The sequence below is a fragment of the Schistocerca piceifrons genome, chromosome 9, assembly GCF_021461385.2.
Source record: "Schistocerca piceifrons isolate TAMUIC-IGC-003096 chromosome 9, iqSchPice1.1, whole genome shotgun sequence".
Taxonomy (NCBI): domain Eukaryota; kingdom Metazoa; phylum Arthropoda; class Insecta; order Orthoptera; family Acrididae; genus Schistocerca; species Schistocerca piceifrons.
The window spans coordinates 225,337,780-225,350,053 of record NC_060146.1 but is presented as its reverse complement, the minus strand read 5'-3'; the positions used below and the strand labels follow the sequence as shown (position 1 = coordinate 225,350,053).

The following is a 12,274-nucleotide window of genomic DNA, read 5'->3' as shown; positions in this document are numbered from 1 at the left end:
TGGTAGCACTGGAAAAGACCACTTGCTATTCGTTACTGATTATTTGAAAGATATGGCAAAACATTTTGATGAGGGTGAAAGTAAATAAATTTTTTATGTGAGCAATTGAATCTAATGGGAGTCCACAAGAGCCATTACAGATACTCAACAGACTGTATTATATTTTGTAGTATTCTACGAGGGTCAGTCAAAAAGTAATGCCTCCTATTTTTTTTTCTACGTTTAATTGTCAGGAAATTTAAATGCAATTACATAGGTTGAAAACCACAACATTGAGGATCATTTTGTCATTTTTCAATGTAATCTCCGCCCATCTCTACAGTTTTGGTCCATCTTTGAACAAGGGCATGTATCCCAGCACGGTAAAAATCACAGCTCTGCTTCCTAAGCCATTGACGCACGGATGTTTTGACGGCCTCCTCATCTTCAAAATGAATCCCACGATGAGCTTCTTTTAGTGGCCCGAACAGATGGAAGTCTGATGGTGCCAGGTCAGGGCTGTATGGGGGATGAGGCAAAACTTCCCATCCAATTTTGACAATCTCGTCAGAGGTGTGACGACTGGTGTGTGGTCTTGCATTGTCATGCAAAAGAAGAACATCTGCCATTGATTTTGTTGGGCGAACTCGCTGAAGACGTGATTTAAGTTTGTTGAGGGTTGTGACGTATTGAACAGAATTTATTGTGCATCCCTGCTCCAAAAAATCAACCAGAATCACACCTTCTGTATCCCAGAAAACTGTTGCCATAACTTTCCCTGCCGATCGCACAGTTTTGAATTCTTTCTTCCTCGGCGAGCTTGTGTGACGCCACTCCATTGACTGCCTCTTTGATTCGGGTTCAAAAAAATGCACCCATGTTTCGTCCCCGGTCACAATTTTTTTCAGAAACTCATCTCCCTCCAAACGGAAGCGCTGCAGGTGTTGGGAGGCTATTGTTTTCCTTGCCTCTTTATTCTGATCGGTTAACATTCTTGGAACCCACCGTGCACAAACTTTTGAGTACCCCAATTGTTTAATAATCGTGATCACACTGCCTTTACTAAGAGAAATAATGCGACACACTTCATCTGCAGTCACCCGACGGTCACCACGAATGATGTCATCAACTTGCTGAATGTTGTGTGGAGTCACTGCACTCACCGGCCTGCCGCTCCGCTTTTCGTCAGTCAACGGTGTTTGCCCTTCAGCTTCCTTACAACGACGAACCCATCGTCTAACAGTGCTGACATCCACTGTCACAACACCATACACCTTCTTCAGTCTTTCATGAATGCGTATGGGCGTTTCACCTTCTGCATTCAAGAATTCAATCACACAACGCTGTCTCAAACGAACATCGATGTCGGCCATCTTACAAACTTCTGCTGTGCTGCCACCTGTTGACACAGAAAGTTACTACTGCAGTGGATTGCAGAAGAAGGTTTGAGGAATGGCGCCAAATTCAAATTTTTCACTTAACTTAATTTCTTTAAGTAGAAAAAAAATGGGAGGCATTACTTTTTGACCGACCCTCATATTTTCAATATCACCACATGCTTATAAGTTTATAAGAACTACACAGTATCTTGTGCTACCTCATTCTAATACCCTGCATAAAATCTGTTCACATTTTCAAACAAACCCAGCAGCTGAGCAGCTAGGTGGCAATTTTCTGATGTATATAAAACAGAAATTCCAGTTTCTTTGTGAATCAGCTCATGTTGTTTCACTAATGTTAGATGAAATACACTTGAAACCTTATTTAGACTTCACAGGAGGTAATGTTTGGGTGCTGCATTCAATTCTAAAAGTGTGGCAACTAGTGCTCAGGTTTTTATGATACAGAGTTTGTTGTCTTCATATAAAGATGTAGTCCACATTCTTCCAGTAAAAAATATAAATGGTGAAGGACTTTTCACTGTAATAAAGAAAACAATTTCCGGACTGCATGCAATAGGTTTTAAGGTAGTCTGTGTTGTTAGTGACAACAATTCAGTTAACAAAAGGGCAATGTCATTCTTTGCTTCCCCTCCTCAACTGTCAATTGTGTACAAACACCCCTGTGATGAAACTGATTCTCTTTTTTATGTTTTAGATTCTGTTCACACTTTAAAATGTGTCAGAAACAATTGGATTAATAAAAAAAGATCCTGATCAGACAATTATGTACCCCCAGTTTGAAACAGATTCAGAAAATACACAGCTGTGTATGACCAGATTCTCTTCAGTTAAAAAACTTCATGATATAGAGTGTACACAGATAGTAAAATTTGCCAATAAGCTTAATTTAAAGTCTCTTTTTCCAAGTAACCTGGAGTGACAAAATGTCAAACTTGTGCTTAATGTTTTCAATGAGATGACTGTCCAAGGTTTACTAGCCTTGGGGGAACATCATCATATTGAAAGTTTTGAGAGCACTGCTAAATTCATTAAATTAATTTGTTCATGGTGGAACATTGTTAATGTTAGGCCACCTGGTAAAGATATCTGTTTCAAGGATGCAATGCTGAAACCACTCTCGAGCACAAGTAATGAAAATATCAGATATTTAGAAAGATTTCTATCATGGCTGGATAAATGGAAACATATTTCTGATAGTACATTTGGATTATCCAGTGATACACATTTGGCCATATCACATACCACTCATGCCCTTCTAGAACTGACCAAGTATTGCACTGAGGAGCTGAATTTTAAATATCTTTTGCCAGGTAAGGTTCAGACAGATGCTCTAGAAGGCAGATTTGGAAAATATTGAACAATGGCAGGATCTCAGTATTTGGTATCTTTGAGACAGGTATTTGAAATTGAATCCAAGCTAAGAATTCAGACTCTGCTTTCCTTGAAAATTTCAAGCAAAATGGATTTCTGTGAAGAACAAGTTCAGTCTGTTCAGGAACACTTCCCTGTTTTCACATACTTGTCAGGATACTGTGCCACAGCTGTTCTTAAGAAGCTGAGGTGTGAAACATGTAAAACATAGTTAGTGCTTGATAAAATATTATGAGTAATAGGAAGTGACGAAAGCTATGAACTTATAAGAAAGGTAGATAGAGGTGGATTGTATTGCCCTAATAATGAGGTCATTAATGCTGTTATTTTCACTCATTTGATTGTTAAAAACTTGGTGTCTGGAGAACATGAGCTCTCCTTCATGAGATGCACATCCCAGAGAAATCTAGTTATAAGATTAGCTGTTGATGTAATTAAAAGGGAAGACTTTTTCCTAAGGGAGTTTTCTTGTAGTCAGGTAGATCACACTGATGACAAAATTCTTCAGTCTGTAGTAGAAGTAGCATGTAATATATTTCTCAATAATTATGTTACAAAAATTAATGACAGCCATATTGGCAGTAAAATGAAAAAGAGAAAACTGTCAACTGTAAAGTAGTTTAGAATAAATTTTGTGACAGGTTAACAAACATTTACATTTGTCATTCTCTCCTAATTCCTACTTTTCTCTACTTGATGTGTGTAGCTGCATTGCTTAAAATGAATGTGCATAAAATTAGGCCTATATTCTATTTATAATGATGTCATATCATTATCAAGAATATTCTATTACATATTTGAGAGTTTTGATGAGAGAGACAAAATCCCTGATTGTGCTTTGTGGGTTAAAGGTTAGAGTAGATTCAGTTTTTGTACTGTAGACTCAAAAATGATATGAGTCTCATGGGTGTGGGACATGTCAGAAGATATAATACAAAAACATAGGACACTTTAATATAATACTCACTTCTCTGATCATTTTGCCAGTAGATTGTCAAGATATCCAAGTACTTTACAGTAAACTGAAACTGCTAATATCTACAGAATGTACACAGTTAGAACGAAACATAATTATAAACTTTTATTAAATATATCATACACAAATTACCTAATCTTGACTGTTGTGGCCAAGTGCTCTCAGAGCTTAAACCAAACAGACATTTTTACTTCAGCTATTCTAACAGTCCCTGTTAAAAAAATTCATCTGTAGAGTACAAAAGGAGTTACCTACCAAGAAGCTTTTCAACCTGTGCTTTATCTTAAATCAAGTTTTTAATTATTGCTGATAATTTATTGAAAATTTGTGTTCCTGAATATTGGACCAAGGTAAGTGATTTTAGGTCTTTATGTAGATTGTTCTTTTTCCTAGTATTGGTACTATGTATTGAGCTATTGGTTGGAAGTAAAGACATATTGTTTGCAACAAATTGCATTAAGGAATAAATATACTGAGAAGCAATGGTTAGAATACCCAGTTCTTTGAGTAGATTTATACTTTATGTTCTTGAATTTACACCACAAATTAGGCTTATTTCACGCTTTTGCATTGGTTAAATGAGCGTTTGTAATTAAACTTTTCACTGTGACAATATCTCCAATATCTATGCGATCATTGATGAGCCATTCATGCCGCAGTGAATTACAGTTTTGTCCCCGTAATAAACTTATGATCTCTACAATAATTTCGTCATCCTGTCTGTTAACTGTTACGAAGTATCTCCGTTAGTGTCATTTACTGACTAATGGATCTAGGTTTCTGTAACGACGTTTTCCTTAACAAGTAAGTCAGATTTTGCATACGATTTTAAACACAACAGAAGGAGATCATACTGTGTTGTAATCAGTGTGCCACATTGCGCGCGGTATCATACAAGGGCGGCACAATTTTTCTGTAAAGGGCAAATTTAACGGTCAGTGAATTTGTTACGGTTTCACGAAAGAAATACACGTTCACCGGCTCCAGCGGACAGGCTGTCTTGCAGCGGCAGAAGGTGTCACCCTAGCGCTGATGACGTCATAGTTCCGCCGTGAGGCCTGTGTATCAGAAGGTGTTGGTTGGGGCACGCAGTACATTCCAGCAGATAACGTCACTTAGCAGGCGCCTACACAGAGGTGTTCCTAAGGCCTTACTTTTGAGACTGCACAGCAGCTTACGATGTCGACGAACGTCCAGACAGAGCACTGAGACACGGGCCAACACCATCACGCACGCTGCACCAGGCGGCACTGGTGTCAGGAGCTGTGTTAACACTCACTAAAGTAGTGTATAAAACTACTTCCCTCTGTGTGAGGAACCACGCGCCATTTGTTTCTAAATCTCCAACCTGACCGTAGATGTAGTTTGATGTTCTGTATTCTATTAGTATGATGACAGTGCACAACTATGTCGAACAAAGTATCAAAAGTAGTTCAAGTGGCTCTGAGCACTATGGGATTTAACATCTGTGGTCATCAATCCCCTAGAACTTAGAACTACTTAAACCTAACTAACCTAAGGACAGCACACAACACCCAGTCATCACGAGGCAGAGAAAATCTCTGACCCTGCTGAGAATCGAACCCGGGCGTGGGAAGCGAGAACGCTACTGCACGACCACGAGCTGCGGACTCGAACAAAGTATCGGCATAGACAACTGTAACTGACGCCATCCAGGTTAGTGAGTGAACAGAGCGAGGTTCCTCACCGTTAAGAACAACATGCTGTCTGCTAGCAACTCTGAAATTCAGTTACAAATGTCGTGTGATATTCCGTATTTTGCTCATGCGGTGACATCTCGGAACTGTACTGAGCACCGGCTGGACGTCATGGACAGTGTGCCTACCGCCACCTGGGTCTCGTGGACGAACGGCGCGAGCTGTATTCCAGACAGTCAGTGTTTATGGAATGCGTGATGCTGTCCGGTCTCCAGAAAGCCGAGCCACACGCTCCAGCGGCCAGCGCCTCTGCAGGCCTGCCGGCCAACATCATTCAGATATCACTCACATCGTCAGATTCCTTTACTGGAACTATTTAGAAATCCGATGGAATGTTAAAGTCTTAAGAATAAGGTAAAAACATTTACAACTGATGTGAGGAATCACCTAAAAATCCCTTCAAAAAGCAGTTTTAGTGCTTACATGTAATCGTAAATTACACACCAGAGAAGAGCTCGACTGTAACCATCTGTTGGATGAAACCGTGGGAAGCTGTACCAGAAAATTTCCCTCTCACACCCCTTGTTACGAACTGTGCATATACATGTCGATAACAGTCAGTTTGGAGAGTTTTCTGCGCAGCGCTATATTGTGATGATACTCACAGGTCCACCTAATGTTAAATCCCATACGACATTACCATAAGAAATGTGCTGGAGAATTTTCGTCTATGGACTAAGGTATAAGACTCAATGGTGCTCCTGCAGACCGAACCAAGCAACGCCGGTGTTCATCACAAATGATTAAGAAATCCGTGGGAATAACTTGATGGCTGTGTTTGTCTTTAAGATGTGGGACATTCGCGGTCCAGTACAAGCAGCTGTGTTGCGTCTTCCAGCAGGCTGGGTGTCTGTGCCGAGATCGACGTGAGCCAGCACTCTGTTCTGTTCGTGAGGTCCGGAACCGCGCGACCGCTGCGGTCGCAGGTTCGAATCCTGCCTCGGGCATGGATGTGTGTGATGTCCTTAGGTTAGTTAGGTTTAAGTAGTTCTAAGTTCTAGGGGACTGATGACCTCAGAAGTTAAGTCCCATAGTGCTCAGAGCCATTTGAACCATTTTTGTTCGTGAGTTCTGACAATAATGAAAGTGCTACCAGAACTCACACTACTATAGTTCACATCAAACGACATTAAAGGAAATGTGTATTGCGAGGCCAGTGTCAGAGCGCTCAGACTCCTGAACAGGGGTAGACAAGATACTCGCAAACTTAACACCGCACATTGCTTGAACTGTTCGGTAGTGAGCCAAAAATACCGTTTGTCAACGGGAAGAGCTTCCGCAGAATAATGTCGTATGTCATAAGTAAATGAAAATATGCAAACTATATTCAATTTTCTGATTTTGAGAGTACTGAACGACGATCTGTTTTCTTTGTTAAAAACCACTCAAAATCCAAGCTCACATAATATTTCTTTATTTAAGACAACCGGTTTCAACGGTCTTTGCTGCCGTCTTCAGCTCTTAAACACCTTTTGATGCAAAACATGTTCATTTTATGGTTAACCTCACGCATGAGATGTCAAGTGGACAAAACTCAGCACATTATGACAAACTTTTATAATGTGCTGAGTTTTATCCACTTGATATCGTGTGCATGACCTTCCTCGTAAAATGAAAATGTTTTATATCAAAAGACGTTTATGACCGGAAGATGACAGGAAATACTGTTCAAACTGATTGCCTTAAACACAGACATATTTAATGCGAACTTGACTGTTCAGTGGTTTCTTATATGCAAAGCATACTCCCTTTCGAGTTGAACTACTACTTACTGTAGGTACTGTTCTAAAGTTAAAGGCAGCAGCATTTAGTTTTTGCTCAAGATCCTAAACATGAACTTTGCACGAGAACTTACCGTCTATGTGAACACCTAGGCCTTTGGATTGTTCAGACTCGCTAAGCACATGCCCTTTCTGTGTAAGTTAAAGGCCATGCCGGTGTGGCCGAGCGGTTCTAGGTGCTTCAGTCTGGAACCGCGCGACCGCTACGGTCGCGGGTTCGAATTCTGCCTAGGGCATGGATGTGTGTGAGGTCCTTAGGTTAGTTAGGTTTAAATGGTTCTAGGGGATTGATGACCTCAGATGTTAAGTCCCATAGTGCTCAGAGCCATTTGAACCATTTGTAAGTAAAATGTTAATTATAAAGTTTAAAGTGGCAGGAATTCCAAAAAGGATTGCCTTTCCTACGTTGTTACACTTCGCTTGCCAATGGCCAACAGCTGACACGTATGTCATACAGTATCGTATTATTTTAAATTCAATTCGGTTCTGTTGGAAATGGAAATGCCCCATGGCTGGGGCCTCCCTGTCGGGTAGATCGTTTGCCTGGTGTAAGTCTTTCGAGTTGACGCCACTTCGGCGACTTGCGTGTCGATGCGGATGAAATGATGATGGTAAGGACAACACAACACCCAGTCCCTGAGCGGAGAAAATCTCCGACCCAATCGGGAATCGAACCCGGGCCGTTAGGTATGACATTCCGTGGCGCTGACCACTCAGTTACCAGGGGCGGACAATCCAGCTCTGTCCAAGAATTGGCAGCCCACGTCCCGTAAGTTTACAAATGTTGCTAGCCCAGCTGTCCAAAGTTTAACCATTGGCATTCTGACATTACAGTTCAGATAATTTGCGCCACCCTCCAGCCTCTGACATCATAGTTTAAACAATTTCCTCTACCAAAAATGCGGTGTAACTGGCTGGCGTTCTGTTGTGCTGTGTGCCGGACCCCCTCAGTGCGTACTTCGCCCTCGAATCCCAGCTCCCAGTACAATATCGTCACGAGGTCTGTCTTGGCCGTGTTGGAACATACAGCACATTCCAACATAGGGCCTCGCACAGCAGGTTCTTACACAGGCGCATTCCTAAGGTCTTCATCACGGATCGATTTTAGAACAGCGGCTCGCTGGAAATTCTCCAAAACAGTCATAACCTTGGTGTGATATTCTGTATTTTACTCTTGTGATGGCATCATGGAACTGTGTCAGACACTGACCAAAAGCCAGGAAACAAAGCATCCACTGCCTTCTGGGTCTCGTGGATGAACGGAGCAATCTGAGCTTCACACGAACATTGATTACGGAATATGTATGCATTTTGATATTCTACCCTCCCCCTCCCCCTCACAGATAGTTCATAATATTTTATCGTAAAACATATTTAAAAATTTCGCAGCCAACCGACGTTAGCGATATAGCCTTTTAGTTGCGTGTATCTGCTGAGTGACCATTAAATATTATCACATGCACAGTGTGAGTTCTGCATTCTCATCTTAAATGCATATGTCGGATTAAACAGAACAAGTTTTCATCTGAATATATTTCGGTGATCAATAGTTTACTGGTTTAAAAATCGCAGACTTCAGTGTCTTTCAATCTATCAGGGGCTCCCCATTTCTATATAACAGAGAATCGACACTGTATTGCGCACAGGGAAATGTCTAGCAACATTTTTAAATTTTGGACTAGTGGGCTCCCGATTTTTTAATTTAATTGAATTTGAACTAAATTGAAATGAATTGAACTGATCTGAATTTAAAATAACACGAGGCTGAATGAAATACGTGTAAGCTGTTGGCCACTGGACTTTAACTTTGGGCAATGGAACTGGAAGATCATTGGAAACTCAAAATTTCCTGCCATTGTAAATTTAGCACCAGGTTTTATATTTAGCACAAGTGATCTGGCACGTAGGCAGTTGTACCGTGACTCCAGGTCAACCATCTTGGATCGCCATCTTCTTTTTAGACATCATAGGATGTGTGCCAGTACCCCAGGTCAGTCACCTTGGATCGCCATCTTGTATCTGACCTGTACAGGTGAGGGAAACACAGTTGGACTATTTTGAATGTCCCGCATTTTTTAACTTACTGCTTTTTTAAAAAAGAAATTCCGGTCTTTTATACCTATCGTAACTGGCCTGTGTCAGATGGGGGAATCGACAGCACTGTATGACATCATTGATGATGTAAAAGAACAGAGGGAGCAAATCTGTTAACAATGCATGTCCTTCCAGAACTCTCCGCATACTACTAAAATTTGAGCTTATTCCCAAGAATTAACAGATTGAACTCAGTTAATTTGAGATGGAAATGCAGCCTGCATTTGGATCGCACCTTGTTGACTCTTGTGGATAAAGACGTTCAGTATTCTGCTGCATTCATTTTCATTAGGCTACCACAGGAATTAAAAATACCTTAGCTGTAATCCTCGCACTTTTAAGAATAAACCAAAGAATTTCCTCATGGATTACTCCTTCTGTTCAGTCGGCAATTTTCTTAGAAAAAAAAAATTAGAACAAACCTGGGGTATAGTATTGGTTATATCAATATGTACTCAGCAGATTTTCACCTGCATAGGATTCGTGTGGATTTTATTTTGTCAGTTATTAAATTTTCTGGTGTTAATTTCATATACTGACGTTGCAAGACCACGGAGATTTGTTTCTCATTTTGGTCGTAAGGAACTAGTTAGTGGAATAGTGATGAAGTGACAACTTGGCAACTACCTGTTAGTGAGTGCGATATGGGAGCGCAGTCACATCTCTGTCTGTCAGTGCACGGTGTGTCTGTTTCCCGAAGGCTGCGGGAGCTGCGCGTGTAGTCTGCTCCACAGCTTGTTCGTAAGAATCGCACTTGGATGCCAGTCTGCTCAGGTGAGGACAGTGGTCTGCTTGCTCCCCTGGAGCACCTTGGGTGGTAACTGTTTTCTCCCTGATCACCAGCGGGTTCCCCCTGTCGCTGTCAGTTGTTCCTCAAAGTGAGACGTGAACATCTCAGCAGGGTGAAATCCAGCTCGACCGATAAAATTTCGGATCTTGTTCACTAATATTTTCTGAGTATTTTGCTTAAGGAATCCACTGTCTCTGGTGGCTCGTTACAAAGTAGTAACGTAATTATCGTTTATTTGGTTCGTTACCCCAGTTACATTTGTTTTTGTGTAAATACCTGCAACAGTCTGGGGAATGATTCTACTTCCGCCAACATACATCTCGTGCTAGGACTGCGAAGACTAGATCAGAGAAAACACGGCTCGTACTGAGACATTTTCACAGTCGATTCCCCCTCGTTCCATTTACGAGAGGAACAGGAAAGGCAATGACTGCTACGGTGCTGCTGGGTAGCATTCGCCACGCACCATACGGTGGCTTGCCCATTATGCATGTAGATGTAGATGGAGAACAGCGACGACTCCTGTAATACGGCCGGCCGAAGTGGCCGCGCGGTTCTGGCGCTGCAGTCTGGAACCGCGAGACCGCTACGGTCGCAGGTTCGAATCTTGCTTCGGGCATGGATGTGTGTGATGTCCTTAGGTTAGTTAGGTTTAACTAGTTCTAAGTTCTAGGGGACTAATGACCTCAGCAGTTGAGTCCCATAGTGCTCAAAGCCATTTGAACCATTTTTTTTTTTTAATCCTGTAATATGCAGTCACCAAAATGTGCTTCACAAAACACAGAATATTGCGACAACCTTCAGCCGAAACATGTACGTTTCAATAACAGTATGTTCATTCTGTCGCTTCAGTGTACAGCACGGTACGTAACAAAAGCAGAAATATTCTCTTACAAGAATTGTTCAAAACACCAACGACGGTGCCGCAGCAGAGTGTACAAATGGGCGGCGGCGTCTGCCTCAGTGGTTCAGCAGTCCCAGCACGTTGTTGGAGCGCTGCCTGCACCACAGGCCAAACGCACGTCGGAGGTGCTTCAGATACGTGGCAGTAACCTCTGTTCCTTCTTTGTGTACCCAGTGAAGGGATCTGAAAGCTTCCTCGCGGATTGATGAGAATACTTTTGGTGACGTGGAATCTCTTTGCCATGCTCCTCTTTCAGTTTCGAATTTTTCACTATTCTGATGAAATGTAATTGAAGATGTAGCATTATTTTACTAAATATAATAATCCGTGTCAAATCTAAACTCTGAGGGCACTGCATCGCTTGGAAGTAGTGTGATGGGAAATTTCCACTATAGGAAAGATGGTTCAAATGGCTCTGAGCACTATGGGACTTAACTGCTGAGGTCATCAGTCCCCTAGAACTTAGAACTACTTAAACCTAACTAACCTAGGGACATCACACACATCCATGCCCTAGGCAGGATTCGAACCTGCGACCGTAGTGGTCGCGCGGTTCCAGACTGTAGCGCCTAGAACCGCTCGTCCACTCCGGCCGGCTATAGATAAGAAACCCGCAGACTGGATAGTATTCCATCACCCATACAGTTGTTTTGGACCATGTTGTCTCTAGTAAAGCCAAGTATTGTGTTGTTCCAGAGGAGGCTGCGTGCAGAACGGGCTAGAAATGTGAGGCTGCTGTCCGGAGACTCAGCTTATCGGCTGTCTGCTCTGCGCCTGGCGACGCTCGCTCTATCCATACAGGAGACCTACCAGGTACTTACTGGCCCTGTCCATACAGGAGACCTACGGGTACTTATCGGCTCTATCCATACAGGAGACCTACAGGTACTTACCGGCTCTATACACACAGGAGACCTACCAGGACCTTACCGGCTCTGTCCATACAGGAGACCTACTTACTGGCTCTATCCATACAGGAGACCTACCAGGTGCTTACTGCCTCTGTCCATACAGGAGACCTACGGGTACTTATCGGCTCTATCCATACAGGAGACCTACAGGTACTTACCGGCTCTATACATACAGGAGACCTACCAGGACCTTACCGGCTCTGTCCATACAGGAGACCTACTTACTGGCTCTATCCATACATGAGACCTACCAGGTGCTTACTGCCTCTGTCCATACAGGAGACCTACGGGTACATATCGGCTCTATCCATACAGGAGACCTACAGGTACTTACCGGCTCTATACAT

The 12,274-nt window shown here is 42.3% G+C and overlaps 1 long non-coding RNA gene across 1 annotated transcript in view; it reads left to right on the top strand.

Moving 5' to 3' along the window:
* The window catches only part of LOC124717181, a 33,146-nt gene extending 21,326 nt beyond the window's left edge, over positions 1-11,820 (top strand). The window contains exon 3 of the long non-coding RNA XR_007005715.1: positions 11,713-11,820. This is a non-coding gene — a long non-coding RNA (uncharacterized LOC124717181). The remainder of the gene's footprint in view (positions 1-11,712) is intronic.
* Positions 11,821-12,274: the final 454 nt, after the last annotated feature.